Source organism: Pristis pectinata, chromosome 5, assembly GCF_009764475.1.
Source record: "Pristis pectinata isolate sPriPec2 chromosome 5, sPriPec2.1.pri, whole genome shotgun sequence".
Taxonomy (NCBI): Eukaryota; Metazoa; Chordata; class Chondrichthyes; order Rhinopristiformes; family Pristidae; genus Pristis; species Pristis pectinata.
Window position 1 is genome coordinate 31,225,686 of NC_067409.1, and position 16,652 is coordinate 31,242,337.

The 16,652-nt window shown below is 41.8% G+C and overlaps 1 protein-coding gene across 16 annotated transcripts in view; it reads right to left on the reverse strand.

Annotated features, from left to right (window-relative positions):
* si:ch211-285f17.1 (sickle tail protein) overlaps positions 1-16,652 on the reverse strand; it is a 500,571-nt gene that overhangs the window by 92,800 nt on the left and 391,119 nt on the right. The gene's annotated exons all lie outside the window — the stretch shown is intronic.

The window sequence follows — 16,652 nt, forward strand, 5'->3', positions numbered from 1 at the left end:
TGTGAACCATGAGGTAAGCATTTAGCTATGAGGAAGAAAGCTCAATAGAGCTTAACAGAAGTGCTGCTTTGACTCTCAAGCTTTGAAAGATTAATGTTGCTTATGGATGAAAATACAACTCGTCAACTGATTGCAAACACATAAATACTGTGGTTCTAATATTTCCACCATCTCCTTTGAACTATCCATTTGTAACTGACTTCCATCCTCAGCATCAAGAAAGTTTAACTACAGTAAGAATATTTTGGAATGAAAGAGATCTCAAAGCCCAGCAAACTTGAACATTCAGCTTTTCAAAACATCAATCTGAATTTTAACTGAAGTTTCTCTTTAGCCTGCCCCTGATGTGGTTGACACCTGTAAACTTAAAGTATGCGTGAAAGAGAACTGACTGAATGTATGAAGAGAAAGTGTACGAGAGGGCGAGGGGGGAAGAGAGAGAGGTGGGGGGGACAGAAAGAGAGAGAGAGGGAGAGTGAGTGAGTGAGTGTGTGTGTGAGAGTGAGTGAGTGAGTGAGAGAGGGGACACACACACAGAGACAAAATGCCAGAGAGCATGCACAAGAGAGAGTGCAAGAGCAAGGGAATGCAGTGGGACAGGGTGGGAGTGAGAAAGGGGGCAGGAAAAGATATAGAATGCAGGGTGGCAGGGGGGGGTGGGAGAGGGAGGGGGGAGAGGGAGAGAGAGAAAGTGAAAGTGTTGGGGGGCAGGGAGAGAATGCATGGAGGCACACGGAGGGAGAGAGTGCAGGGTGGTATAGAGAGTACAGAGGAAAGGAAACAGAGGGAGTGTGTGGGGGATGGGTAAATAGTAGGCAAGGGCAGAGAAGGGGGTAGAGAAAGGACAGGAAGGGTTGAGAAAGGAAGAGGAGGATAGAGAAAGGGGTGGAAGGGTCAAGAGAGTGGGGAGCAAGGACAAAGACTGGATGTGCCATCAGGACAATTGGCCGCAGAAGAAGTAAGGGAGTAAAGACTGCATGTGAGAACAAACTGCAGGTGAGAAGAGGTGGAGGCAATGAGAAAATAAAGGGAAGATGAAAGACAGCACACGAGCTTAAAACAAATATTGAAATAAAATGCAAGACACGAGCAGGAGTGAGGAACGGCACTCGAATGGAGTGGAGCTGCCAATGTCTTCACTCTGGTGCAGAATGTTCCAGATGTTGTACACAGTAGGAACAAACCGCACTGCACAGCTCTTTATTCCTGCTTATCATGCATACCAGCACAATGTTCACCCTCCGCGCTAGACGTCTACAATTCGGAAACATGATTTGGTTACCTCCAATGCCATTGCAGAGGGATTGCAGAGTTTACCAACCTCACCCAGGCTGGCAGGGGACACAATGAGCACCCTGTGAGGTTTTGAAAACCCTATTCTGGTTGGTCACCAGCACCTTTCAGCCCTTTATAGCAACACTTGCACAACTAATCCCTTAATGTGCTTCTGAGTGGCACATAGTGGCAGGCATGGTAGTGTAGTAGTTAGCGTAATGCTTTACAGACCCAGCGACCTGGGTTCAAATCCAGCCACTGTCTGTAAGGAATTTGTACATTCTCCCCGTGTCTGCGTGTGTTTCCTCTGGGTGCTCCGGTTTCCTCCCACATTCCAAAGAAGTACAGGTTAGGAAGTTGGGGGGATGCCATGTTGGCACTGGAAGCGTGGCGATACTTGCAGGCTGCCCCCCAGAACACTCTATGCAAAAGATGCATTTCACTGTGTGTTTCGATGTACATGTGACTAATAAAAATATCTTATCTTATATTGCATAAAGACAGCTTACTCCAATCACTGCAACTGTACAGCATTAAAACCTCCTCACTTCACTTTAACAGACTTTCCTCTCCCCAACAGTCTTCCAATTTCTGGGTGTAAAAAAGCAGGCATTATTGTTGACCCTAATTTATTCCAAGTTCCATCACACAATTTAGCATCCAAGCCCACCAACCCAACTGCTATTTCCCTGGCTCCAAGTTATGTGGCAGGGAATTTGATCATGGCTGTGAGGAGGTGGCACTGGATTATTCACAATGAACAATGGAACCAGATGAGTGGTTCTGAGAGATTGTGAGATTGGAGCTACTGAAGTGGAAGGAATGGCTCTGTTCTTTTGGAAGCCAGGACTCATATGCAGCTAGCTGAACAGGAGAAATGTAGAGAAGCATATTGACGCCAGGCTCTGAGTTCTATCTCCAAGGGCTGGCAGAGGCTGAGAGGGGTGACATTCAAAGCTGCAGCTGTCTTTTGTGACAGCAACATATAGCTCTTCCTTAACTGCAAAGGAGCAAGAGTCCGTTCAGTGTGATCTGCTGCAAGTCCTGAGGCAAGTGATGAAAGATATTACCTTCATGGGGGCACAATCAGAATCCCCAGACCGTGATGTGGGGCATTCAGGGTCCAACTGCTGTTATAGGGCCATCTAACCCACTGCATATTGAACCCATGAATCCTGGGCCAATGGAATGGTAACAGATCTCTGACCGTAAGTCTTTGCAGAGAATTGCGAGTACAGCGAAAAAGATAATTGGAGTACCTCTTCCCTCCATTTCAGATAGTTACAATACACGATGCACACGTAAGGTTTATAGAATCATAGATGACCCTTCTCATCCCTCCCACGACCTATTTGTCCCACTGCTGTCTGGCAAGCGGTACCAAAGCATCCGGGCCAGAACTACTAGATTGCACAACAGCATTTTTCCCCCAGGCTGTCAGGCTCCTGAATACCCTGGTAGACAAATGCCGCGTCAAAAGCTCTGGTTTGCACAATGGCGTATAAGAACTTTGGTTGCTGCTGAACATGTTTATACAATGAGTACAACACACTGAGCTTGTATTTCTCTTGTCCAACTCGGTTTTGCACTAAATTTGTATTTCGTATGTACCGTTTTTTGCACTATTTGTACTTGCACTATTTTTGTTTTGATTTTTTTTGTTTTTTGTTGTGTTTATTGTATGTCTTCTGTTCTATGTATGTCCTCTGTTGTGTGAGTCTGGGGGAAACGACATTTCGTTCTGCCATGTGTTTTTATAGCATGGATGAATGACAATAAAGTAATTTGAACCTGAACTTGAAATGGAATCCACAAGAACCATCACTGCAACTGGTAAAACATTTGAAAAGCTCTGAAGGGATCACTTTGAATGAGAAAGCATTCAGAGAATAGGCAGAGGTGCTCTGGAAAAAAATGGTCAACACCGGAGGAAGGGATTTCATATTCCCAACATTTTCATGTTTGTTTCAAATACAGGTTGAAACTCTCTAGTCTGGCACCTTTGGGCCTGACTGGTGCCGGACCAGAGAAATTGCCCCGATCTTCTTCCTCTGAACAGGAAACTGTTCTTTTTAAGTATAGGCACTCCCCAGGTCACAAGAGATTCAGATAACTGCCTGTAACCCAAAATTTGTGTAAGTCTGAAATAGTTTTGGCTGAGATTGCAAAAGTTGCACTGGTAGATTACTTGCAGACTAGTACCGATCTCAGTTAGGTCTTAGTTAGAGTTAGTTGTTTAGTACAGATCTGTACTACAGATTCAAACAGTGCTGGGCCTTGAGAGTTGTTGGACCAGAGAATGCCAGACTAGAAAGCTTCAACCTTTATTGCATCTCATTTTGATCATGCCATAACGTTTTTATAATCGGTGGATCCATCCAGCAATACAATGCAAGCCTTTTCCTGAGATTACTTGACCTAACCTGAACTGCAACAAATGTCCCAAAATCTCTCAAGGTGCATCGGAGGAACATTCAACAAAATTTGACAGAAAGCACCTTAAGGAGTAATTAAGGCATAGTCTGGGCTGAGGAGATAGATTTTAAACAAGGGTCTTAGAAGAGGCAAGTAAAATGGAGAGACAGAGAAAGGCTCAGGGAAAAAAAATCCAGAGTTTAGTACCTCGGCATCTGGAGGCACACCACCGACAGTGGAGCGATTCAAAAGGTAATTACTAAAGGCTACTCTGTAAAGAAGTGTGTAAGAGCAGGAGAAAAAATAGCAATCTGAAAGGAAAACATTATTTCAATTACAGTGGTACAAAAAGTAAGAGGGCATAGGTTGAAGGTGAGAGGAAGGAGTTTTAAAGGGGATCTGAAGTGTAAGTTTATTTTAAAACAGAGGGTGCTCGATATCTGGAACACTCTGTCAGAGGAGGCGGTGGAATCAGATACAATTACCAGGTTTAAGAGGCATTTAGACAGACACTTCATAATGGCAAGACATAGAATGATACGGTCCTAATGTGGGCAAATGGGATTAGTGCAGATGGGCAAAAAGATCAGCATGGAAGTGGTGGGCTGGAAGGCCCGATTCTGAGCTGTACAACTCTGTGACACAATAACCAATCTTCAAACAAAATTGTCATCAAATTGATTTTTGGTATCTTAATAGTTCTCTGGAATACCAAAAAACTACCTAATAGCTTTTGGCTCTTGTAAGAGAGATAATTACTGATATTCACCTACCAGCCCTGTCTCACCCCTCCCTCTCAATTCTATATACTGGCTGTCTTCCCTGTATACTCTCAGTCCTGATGCAGGATCATGACCTGAAACATTGAACATCCCTTTGCCTCCACAGATGCTGCCTGAATAGCTGAACTCTTCCAGCAGTTTATTTTTTGCTCCAGATTCCAGGATCTGCAGTCTCTTGTGTCTCTATAATTACTCAACAAGCAGTAATCCAAACCACATTGCTACTTAAGCATTCTAGCATTTATTCTGCAATAGGGCTATGGAGATGCTCAGTTTAAGACTCAAGTGGATACGGGGTTTGTCTTGCACCTTAATGTTTTATTACATTACAGTGCTCTCCTTTGCTAATATTTTGAAAGGGAAGGACTTTATTGGACCAGATGTGTCAATACAGTGCATTGAACATAAGACCATCAAACTTCCCAATTGGTGAAATGTGTCTATCAGCCATTGCCCTTTAACTTGAAGCTCAGAGTAGTGGATTTGCAACTACCCAAAATTTCCTTTAATAAAGAATTTTTTTTCATTAATAGCAAATGGTAGTTGTGGGCTGATACTCTTAGATCATATACTTTCTGTACTTTGGAATGCTCTTAAACAGATTTGTTGATTTTTCAGTTTCAATCATATAAATAAGAATGTCCAAAGAAACACTTGGAAAAGATTAAACCTTTAAATCTAATTTTGGATCAAAATGTTATGACTAATTGCTCCGACAGTGTTTCCCTATTTTCTTCTCTATTGCATGTCGACGGTACTTGCCACTCAAATGATAACAACTATTTGATGTAAATACACCTGAAGCATGAATCCTGATGTCCTCCTTCCTAACCATCACCTGGAAACAAGAATCACTGGCCGCCAGTAAGTCTGAGGAAATATAACTGATATTTCCCTCCTAAAATCAGGGTTATGAAGGTCAATTAGAGCAGCCTATTTGCTGCAGTTAAATAAAAATGCTAACTTTGTAGAGACCAAAACTCAATTCCAGGATTTTCTGAGTTAAATACCCTTGCAATGCATTATCAATCAGCCCCACCCAAAACTGCAAGTATATTCAATAAAACTTCTGAAGTAAACTTTTTCCTGAGGCACTCATCATAAATGCACGCAACATAAAATCTCTTGTTTAAATAAAATTCTCACTATTTTCAATGGTGTATTTGGAACTCTGGTGTATGGGTTGCTGAGCAGGCTAGGGTTGGTTAAGCATTTAAGAAAAAAAGGTACTTTCATCAGTGCATTCATTTTGAGACAAGAACAATTTTAAGAATTCATGCTCCCAAAGTGACTTTCTACATGTCAGGAATGCATGTTGGAAATTTAAGGGCGTGCTCCTATGATTTTCTATCCATTAAAAATAATGACAAATCCCTGCTCCAGGAGCATACATTTGTCAACATAACCTCTGTAGGATACACCCATGTTCAGTAAAACAAATTTTGAGAGAGAGAAAAATCAGGACAGAAGCTTGTGTTACAATGAAAAAGACTTGGACATATTTTGCTGCAAAATATTTGGAACAATTGGGAAGGGCTCCTCTCAGGCTAATACATTCACTCAACAGCCCTGTGGGCTGCACTGTTCACACATTTATTTGGCATAGGAGGCAGTGCCAGACAAATTCCAATGAGCAAAAATTCCCTAAACCAAAATTGTTTGGCGTGGCTAAACCTTAATTATAATAAACAGAGTAAAATGATATTGAATTGAACAGGAAATTATTTGGTGTTTTGAAGTTACATAATGAGCAGATTTCAAGTGGAATGATAATACAGGCTATGAAGAATCATAGAGTACAGATATAGGCCCTTCGGCCCACCACATCCATGCCAGCCATCAATTACCCATCCACACTGACACCATTTACCAGCCCTTGGTCTATAGGCTTCTATGCCTTGGCAATTCAAGTGATCATCTGGATATTTCTTAAATCTTGGGATAGTGTTCACTTCCATTACCCACAGGCAGTGCATTCCTGATTCCAACCACCCTTTTGGGTGAAAATATTCTTTCTCAGATCCTCTCTAAAACTTTTCCCCTTACCCTAAAACAATGTCCTCTAGTTTTTGACACTTAGTGGAAAAAGTTTCATGCTATCTGTCCAGTCTTTGCTTCTCATAGCTTTGTATACCTCAAGTCAGGTCTTCCCCTCAGCCTCCTCCACTCAAGGAAACAAATCCAGTCTCTCCGCATAACTGAAACCTTCCATCCTAAACAAAATCCTGGTGAATTCGCACAGCACCATCTCCAGTGCAACAATGTCCTTCCCAAAGCATGGTGACCAAAACTGTGCACAGTTCTCCAGCTTTGGCTCAACCAATGTTTTATAAAGCTATAGCATAACCTCTTTGCTCTTATATTCTATGCCCCGGTTAATATAGACTAGTACCCCATATGCCTTCTTCACCACTTTATCAATCTGCGATGCAACCTTCAGGGCTCCTTGAACTTGTACATCAAATTCCTCTGTTCCTCAATCCTCCCTAGGGCTCTGCCATTCACTGTGTATGTCCTACCCTTATTAGTCCTCCCAAAGTGCAATGCCTCACATATATCAGGATTAAATTCCATCTGCCATTGTTCTGCCTATTTTACCAACTGATTGACATCTTTCTGCAACCTAGACTATCCTTCTAACTATCCAGTTTGCCAATTTACCCTGGATCCCTGGACTCTAAACCTTTGGATTAGACTTCCATGTGGGACCTTGTCAAATGCCTTCCTGAAGTCCATGTAGACTACATCAACCACACTGCCCTCATCAACACTCCTAGCTACCTCTTTAAAGATATTCAATCAAATTAGTCAGACAGGATTTCCCCCTAACAAAGCTATGTCTGCTATTTTTTATTAATCCCTATCTTTCCAAATCTAGATTTATCCTGTCCCTCAAGACTTTTTACAATAACTTCCCTACCAATGACATTGGACTCACTGGCCTGTAGTTATCAGCCTTATCCCTGGTGCCCTTCAGCAATGAGGACATCACATTTCCTGTTCTCCAGTCATCTGGCACCTCATCTGAGGCTAGCGAAAATTTTAAAAGTGTTTGTCAGGGCCCCAGCTATTTCCTCCCTTACGTCCCATAGCAGTCTGGGATACATCTCAACAGACCCTGGGGTTTATCCACATTTAAGCCTGGTAAGACACCTGATATCTCCTCCTTTTAGACCCTAACTTGTTCTGGAATTACACCATCCCCCCCCCCCCCCCCCCCACTGAATTCTCCATCTACGGAAACCTTCTTAATGAATACAGATGAAAAGTATTCATTTAAGACCTTGTGAGAAATATTCATTTAAATCCCAGCTTAAAGAGGTCCGTTTGCAGCGAAGATAGTACAGCAACCACAGCATATCCTCTAACATCACTTAAAGAAATGAAAACTACCTTATCCCAAATTCCCGAAGAATTTTGAATGAATAACTTGACTTGAAAGATGGAATATTCACCTGATTTATATAAATGCACAATACAAAAATCTACCGTTGGGGCTGATCTGGTCAGTGCTAGTGTTTAGGCTCCACATCAGCTTCTTCTCATTTTTCAGATGAGAAATATATAACCTTGGCTATAACCTTGGCTAGTTGAAGTGATTTGTGCAGCTGAACCTCTTTGCTCCAATGAATTCCTTAATTCCTAAACAATATGTGGCATCCTCTCTCTTGCCTTCTAAATTGCACCAGCTCATACCATTGAAACCACATATTGAAATCTATTAAAACTGCAATAAAAACAGAAATGGTGGAAGAACTCAGCCAGGTGAGCAGAATCTGCAGTTTTATTTGTTTCCAATAAAGTATTTATTTATTAGTCACATGCACATTGAAAGACACAGTGAAATGCGTCTTTTCGTGTTACTGAGAATATGTTGGGGGCAGCCTGCAAGTGTTGCCACTCTTCTGGCACCAACATAGCATGCCCACAACTCCTAACCTGTACGTCTTTTTGGAGTGTGGGAGGAAACTGGAGCACCTGGAGGAAACCCACACAGGCACGAGGAGAACGTACGAACTCCTTACAGAAAGCGGCGGGAATTGAACCTGGGTCGCTGGCGCTGTAATAGCATTACGTTAACTGCTACACTACCGTTCCATTAGCAATTCTGCAAATTTATTTATAACTTTTAATTTGCTGTTTAAGTTGGTGGCTTCATTTTTTAATTGTCTTGCATGAAGTGGAATGAATTGCAAATGAGGCTCCAAGTTTGAGCATTCCCTTGCTGCTGGTTATACTCCACTGGATTGATCATTCTTCGTGTATGGTCCTGTATGGTGTCAGGCTATTGAATGTTAATAGCAGGAGCAACTGAGGCTCAGATAATTCTTTGTCCATTTGAAATCTTCCATTTCAGAGGGGAAAGAGAAATCAACTGAGATTACTACTCTTGATGTATTGCTATCAAGAGTAGTAAATTCAGCTGATCTCTCTTTCCCCTCTTCCCCCAATACACCCATGTGCGTGTTAGATGACTTTCCTGCTGCTGTTCTGTTTGAAATTTGACTTAGACCATGGAGGCTTCCTTTCAACTCAACCTTCAAAGGGAGGTGAATTGTAGAAGTGCAGAAAATGGAACAGATGAAACTAATCCAAACCACACACTCTAATTAAGTCCTCACGGGAAGACAATGGGATTTAGGTCCAACTATCAAAAGTAAGTTCAGGCCAACAGTTCAGGTGGACTTTGAGGGCATGACCTAGCTTCCTGCAACTTGCTTGGCGGAACTTGGTTCCAGACATGCCATGTGATGTCATTGATTTACTACTTGCCATTGGCTGGCCTTGCTGGAGAGCTCCAGCACTCTTTGAATCAGCAAGGTAGACCTTCCGCATCCCATGGAGGCAAGATTGAAGGAGAATGCCGGTGCATAGTTCAAGGCTGTGTCAATAGAATTCAGTCCGGTGTCTTATGAAGTGGAAGGTACTGGTGGATAGGTTAAGGAAGAAGATTCAATAAGAAGATTCAAAAGAGAGTTGGCGAAATACTTGAAGGGTAAAAAAAATGTTGAGCCATGGGAAAAGAGTGTTGTTAAATTAAATGTTCAGCTCTTCTACCTGAATAATACACTCCCTCTCCTCCCTGTATCTGAATGACAAATTTCCATTTACCTCACTGTCAAGGTGGTATCTGCACAGCACCAGCTTCAATCCTGAAATGTTGTCAAAGCTAACAAATGGGCAGTCACATCCATAGCAAGAAAGATTAACTGGGAATAGAGAAAAATAACACACCCTGTGATTAATGAGTGCAGTGGTTCGTGGTATGTTACTGTCCGGCACACCTCCGCTGCCACTGCTCACCAGATCCTTACCCACACTTCTCTGCAGCACCAATTAGATCCCTGGACCCAGCTATAATCAACATAATGCAATGCAGCACAGAACATTCTCACAGCAAATAGCAAGCCCGTTTCCAGATATTCCTTGAACTAAATTTCCTGAAACTTGTCTGTCTCCCTTGTAGCTGTTCCTCCCTGTTGAAATGAATGGAGAGATAACTGCTGGGAAGCTGCAGGAAGGTGGAACTCTGCCACTGGACTTGACGAAGAGTCAAATGTTAATGGTAGCCAGAATATCAGCAACAAGACAACCTCAACTGCGTGAGTGGCCCCCAGAAATGATTCAGATTATCCACCTGGCCTTCCCCACCAAAAAGCGGGGCACTATTGAGTTAGTGGGACAGTTGTGTGTGTGGGCCAGTTGAGTTGTGAATGCCCGAATCTCTTCACATGGGAGTCCCAATCCATATTCTGCCAGTTTGGCTTGCATTTGAAACCAGGCCCTACAGTTCAAAGCTTGGCATCTAACTCTCTGTTCCACTCAGCCAATCTATTTGCTCATTAGTTTAAAACAATACTATATCAAACAATTCTGCAGAGGTTGTGGGGGCAGATACATTAGGGACATTTAAGAATCTCTTCGATTGACACATGAAGGGTAGAAAAATAGGGGGCTATATGGGAGGGAAGGGTTAGATAGATCTTAGAGCAGGATAAAATGTCGGCACAACATTGTGGGCCGAAGGGTCTGTACTGTGCAGTAGATATGTATTCTAGCGTATCCATCAGTGATAGGGAGAATTCAAGGAACAGTGATGTTCTGAAATACATCAATATTACAAAAGAGGTGGTATTGGTGGTCTTTAGGCGCATTAAGGTGGATAGATCCTCGGTGTCTGACCAAGTGTATCCTAGGACATTGTGGGAAGTAAGGCAAAAAAACTTATGGGGTCCTGGCAGAAAGATTTGCATCTACCTTAGCCATGGATGAGGTACTGGAAGACTGGAGGGAGGCTAATGTTATGCCTTTATTTAAGAAGGGCTGCATGGTCAAGCCAGGGAACAATAGGCCAGTGAGCCTAACATCAGTGGTGGGAAAGTTACTGGAGGGGACTCTGAGAGACAAGATCTGTCTGTATTTGGAAAGGACAAGGGCTGATTATGGATAATCAGCATGGCTTTATGAGTGGGAGATCATGCTTCGCAAATTTGATTGAGCAAGGTCTTTGACAAGGTCTCACATGGTAGCTTGGTCTAGAAGGTTAGATCACAATGAATCTTGGGTGAGCTAAACAATTGGATACAAAATTGGCTTCATGGTAAGAGTCAGAGGGTGGTAATGGAGGGGAATTTTTCAGATTTGAGACCTGCGGCCTGTGGTGTACCAATGGGATCAGTACTATGTCCACTGTTGTTTGTCATCTATATTAATAATTTGGATGAGAATGTAGTTGGTATGGTCAATTATTTTACAGATGACACCAAAAATGGTAGTATAGTGGATAATGAAGAAGGTTATCTCATATTAACAGGATCTAGATCAACTGGCAAAGTGGGCCAAGGAATGGCAGATGGAACTTAAATCATACAAGTGTGAAGTGTTGCATTTTGGGAAGCTAAACCAGGGTAGGAGTAACGCAGAATATGGCAGAGCCCTGGAGAGTGTTGTAGAAAGAGAAATGTAGGGTTGCAAGTACATAGTTCCCCGAAAGTGATGACACACGTAGTCAGGGTGGTGAAGGAGTTTGGCAAGCTTGCCTTCATCGGTTAGGGCATTGAGTACAGGAGTTGGGACATCATGTTACAAGCCATATAAGATGTTGGTGAGACTGCAATTGGAGAGCTGGGTGCAATTCAGGTTGCCAAGCTGTGGGAAGGATGTCATTAAACTAGAAAGGATGCAGAAAAGATATGCAAGGATGTTGCCAGGACTGTACAGCTTGAGTTATAAGGAGAGACTGGATAGGCTGGAGCTTTTTTCCCCAAGAGCAAAGAAGGCCGAGGGGTGACCTTAAAGAGGCTTATAAAATCATGAGGGGCACAGATAAGTGAATGGCCGCAGTCTTTTTCCCAGGGTAGGGGAGTATAATGCTAAAAGGCAGAGGTTTAAGGTGAGGGGGAGATTCAAAGGGAACCTGAGGGACAATTTTTTTTTACACAGAGTAGTGGTGGGTATATGGAGCAAGCTGCCAGATGAAATGGTAGAGGTGGGTACAATTACAATGTTTAAAAGACATTTAGACAAGTACATGGACTGGAGAGGTTTAGAGGGATATGCTGGCAAATGGGACTAGCTCAGGTAGACATCTTGGTCGACATGGACAGGTTAAGCTGAAGGGCCTGTTTCCATGCGGTTTGACTCTATGATTGTTGAGGGTAGAGCAGAAGCCATTATGAATATGGACTTTAGTAAAGCTTTTAATAAGGTTCGTAGGTCCGTTATGGTACCTGATCCAGAAGACCTGGGGTCCATGAAGACTTGGTAGACTGGATTCAAAATTGGCGTGGCCATACAAGACAGAGGGTATTGGTAGAGGGATATGAATCTGACCAGAGGTCTATGACCAGTGGTGTTCGTCAAAGATCAATGGTTGAACCTCTGTTGTTTGTGATCGATCGATCGCTCTCGCTCTCTCTCTCTCTCTCTCTCTCTCTCTCTCTCTCTCTATCTATATATATATATATATATATATATATATATATATATACCTTAATACAATATATATATTGTATTAATATATGTATTCCTTAATACAAGCAGCTTTGTATACATGAGGCAGGATTTCAGCGCGTCTAAGAGGGGTCTTGAAACAGGATGTGGAGAGTCCAACTAGAGGAGAGAACATACTGGATCTAGTTTTGGGAAATGAGCCGGGCCAGGTGACAGACCTGATAGTGGGTGAACATTTTGGGAATAGTGACCACAGCTCATTATGTTTTAAGATAGTAATGATAAAATTGGATGTTGTGGGAAGGTACTAAATTGGGAGAGGGCAAATTACGGCAGGATAAGACAGGCATTGATTGGGAACAGCTGCTGTCAGACAAGTCCACGTCCGACATGTGGGGAGCTGTTTAAAGACCAGCTGATCAGAGTTCAGAATCAGCATGTTCTGGTAAGGAATAAGGGTAAGGATGGTAAGGTAAGGGAACTTTGGATGACCTGAGAGGTCCTAAACTTAGTCGGGAAGAAAAAAGAAGCATATGCAAGGTTTAGGAAGCTAAAATCAAACTGGGCCCTTGTGAAATATAATATAGCAGGAAAGTGCTTAATACTTGTAGTAAGGAACATATATATACACACACACATAGGACAAAAATGTAGGTGAGCTGATTATTAAATATGCAGACAACAGCAAAACTGTCAGAGTCCTGGAGAGTAAGGATGGTTGTCAAAGGATTCTGCAGGATATAAGTCAGTTGGAAATGTGGGCAAAGAAATGGCAGATGTTGTTTAATCTGAGGTACAACACTTTGGGAGGTCAAATATAGAAGGAAAATATACAGTAATGTCAGAACCCTTAGAAACATTGATATACAAAGGGATCTTGGAGTGAAATCTATTGCTCCCTGAAAGTGGCAACACAAGTAGATAGGGTGGTCAAGAAGGCATAAGACATACTTGGCTTCACCAATTGGGGTATTGAGTATAAAAGCCGGGAAGTCATGTTGTAGTTGTGTAAAACTTTAGTACTGCCACACTTGGAGAAGTGTGTGCAGTTCTGGTCGCCATGTTATAGGAATGATATGGAGGCTACAGAGAGGGTGCAAAGGAGATTCACCAGGAAGTTGCCTGAATTAGAGAGTATTAGCTACAAGGTTGGACAAACTTGGACTGTTTTCTCTGGAGCATCAGAGGCTGAGTGGCAACCTGATAGAGTTATATAAAATTAACCAAGGTGTAGATAGGATAGATATAGTCTTTTTCCCAGGATGGAAATGTCAAATACTAGAGGGCATAGGTTTAAGGTGATGGAGGAAAGTTTAAAGGAGATTTACATGACTTTTTTTTTGGATATGCAGAGAGTGGTATGTGCTTGGAACAAGCTGCCAGGGGCAGTAGCAGAAGCCAATATGATAGCAATATTTAAGAGGCATTTAAACAGATACATGAACAAGCAGGGAAAGGAGGGATATAAACCATGTGCAGGCAGATTGCATTAGTTCAAATTGGCACCATGGTCAGCACAGACATTATGGGCTGAAGGGCCTGTTCCTGTGCTGTACTGTTCTATGTTGAGTTTGACCTCGATACACAACAGCGCCTACACTTCAATTATCATTAATTGCTTGCAAGGAGCTCTGGAACTCCCTGGAGACAAGCTAAAGAATCATATAAATGCAAATTCTTTCCTTTGCAAGCTATTTTGTGCAAATCCAGAACACCAAATTAATTTAAATTAGATCATATAACCTGTTTGTTGTTATAAAAGCCCATTGAATAGCAAATATTTTCTGGGATAAAGTATTTCACCAGTTGCAATGAGTTTCTCACAAACCAGTCTCTTGCTTGGATGTGAAAGGCTGCATTGTGATTGCCCTAGTAAGTGAGAAGTCATATTCCAAAGATCTGTGCATGCCAGTACAGAGAAATACTTTCACCAATGATCAGACTCTCTTTTAGATGCTCATCCGCCTACTGTGCACTTAAAATCATGGAATTGTTACAGCACAGGAGGCAGCCATTCAACCTACTGAACCCATGCTAGCTTTTTGTAAGAACAATGCAGTTGGTCTTGCGCTTTGGCTTTTTCCTCATGACTCCACTTTTCTTTTTTGCTTTCTGCATGTACTGAATTTATCGCAAATTTACAGTATCTGCTGCTTCTCTACTATACTTTAAAAATGCATTTGGGTAGTATAACATTCTGTGCAATTATGCGAGGTAATATTCAATGCTATCCTCAGATGTTTCCTTGGCCAACGTTTTTATTGAGTTACATTAACATCTAGCAAGACCATACTCCTGTAGCACAAGTAATTAGAGTCTGACTGAAAAGGCAGTTGCAGACATAGTAAAGAGACTCAGACAGAATTCCATTGCAGTAATACAGTATAATCTAAGGCCACAGGTATGTGCCCTTCAGAAAATCTGTATCATTACACTTTGTTTAATTCGGCAAAAACATGGAGTTTTTCCCTCAACGTGGCTATGGATTATGTCTGCGAGGAACTAGTGATGCCCTGCTGTGCCAAGCTTGTAGCCAATTTAGAACCAGAAATTCAGGTTCCATAGTTATTACCCAGAACTCGTGAACGTCTCTGATCAAACCACTACACTGTTTCCAGAGGTGATTCTGTTACAGCAAAAGCCCACAACTGTTTACTAAATGCTCAAACAGTTGAACGTTAACACAGAAACCTGAATACCAGAGTGACTGCAAGAGGTAGATTCCAAGCACTTAATGTGGCATTTCTGAAACTGCTGGAAACGTTTCATGAACTGGTGTGCACACTAACCACATTTTTCCCTCCATCTTTCTTCCAGATAAAAGTTACAGATATCTTTTATCTAAAATTGGTGAAGGAAATCAAATTGATTATGCAGTAATCATCAGCTTGTGAACCATTTCAAGATCAAAATTTAGTCTATACTTCAGGATTGAAAATAGCTAATAAAAAGACAATTCCTTTGAGGGGAAAAAAATATCAAACTGTGGGGGTGGGGGTAGGTGAGACATAGTGAGGAAGAGTGAGCCACAAATATATACACTATTTTTATCATGATAACATGATACACATGCAGAGTGGCAGTTGCTTAATTTCCATTTATATCTCATGTTCACCAGCAATTAATAAAAAAAATGATTGCCAAGCACATTCGTGGAAACAGTCTTTTAATGAAGTTAACACAGTAATAAATCAGTAATGTCATACTAGTCTTTACTCTGGTTCAGGACGTGTCTTCCTAACACTGTTTGGTCAAATGCCCTCCTTGTTCCCTTAGCTTTAAGGAAATAGTGTTCAGTAAGGAAAACTGTATTACCCAACACTTGCATGAAATGCTTACCTGACAACAAATATTCGCTGAAGCAAATGAAATACTGTCCCACATGGAATAATATCAAGTCCAAAGCATGACGATTACAGTTTCAGTATTGTTGCTCTGTAACTAAAGTCACTCGCATTTACAAAGGTTATTTGCTTAACTTGCAGAGTCACTGTGCGATAAAGGGCACAGCTTTAAAAACAGCTGGCATTTCGAGCTTTGGTGAGAAGTGGGGTGCAATGTGACAGCAACATAATCCATACCATAAAAGGTGAAGAAATCATTCTTTGGTTGGAGGGTGCTGAGTGAGTACAAGCACTGGTCACACTCATCTCTCACATTCATTTCCAGTGAAGTTAATTGAAAAGTATTGTTTTAGGAGGGGTTTGGTTGGGAGCATGCGCAAGGGACAGTGAGGGAAGGAGAGTAAAGTAACAACCAAATCAGAATGAAACCCACCTCCCAATAACTGACCAAAACAAACTGCTGTAAAATATACAGATGGAGCTAGAGAATAAGGAATGGTAGGTAGGAGCTATCCCTACTCTATGATGGCATAGCTTGTATGTGATTTTTGTCTGAAAAATAAAACCACTGCAACAGGTTTGAAAATAACCCTGGCCAGACAGGATAAAATTTATTGACCTCCCACAATGACTCAGCAAATGCAACAAGTGCACAGGAGACCGACAGAGACTAGGGAGACTTTAGCTTTGATCTGAGCTGAGCCAGTGGAGCCTCTGTGCTACAATTTGATTCAGTACCACCACACAGTATTACAGTCTATTTGATAATGCTCATGAGAACCATCTTGGGCTGTATTACTCTGTTTTGGACATCATTAAATATGTTATCAGGAATACATTTTTCAATGTAAAGGGAAATAAAAGACTACACGACAACACTGTT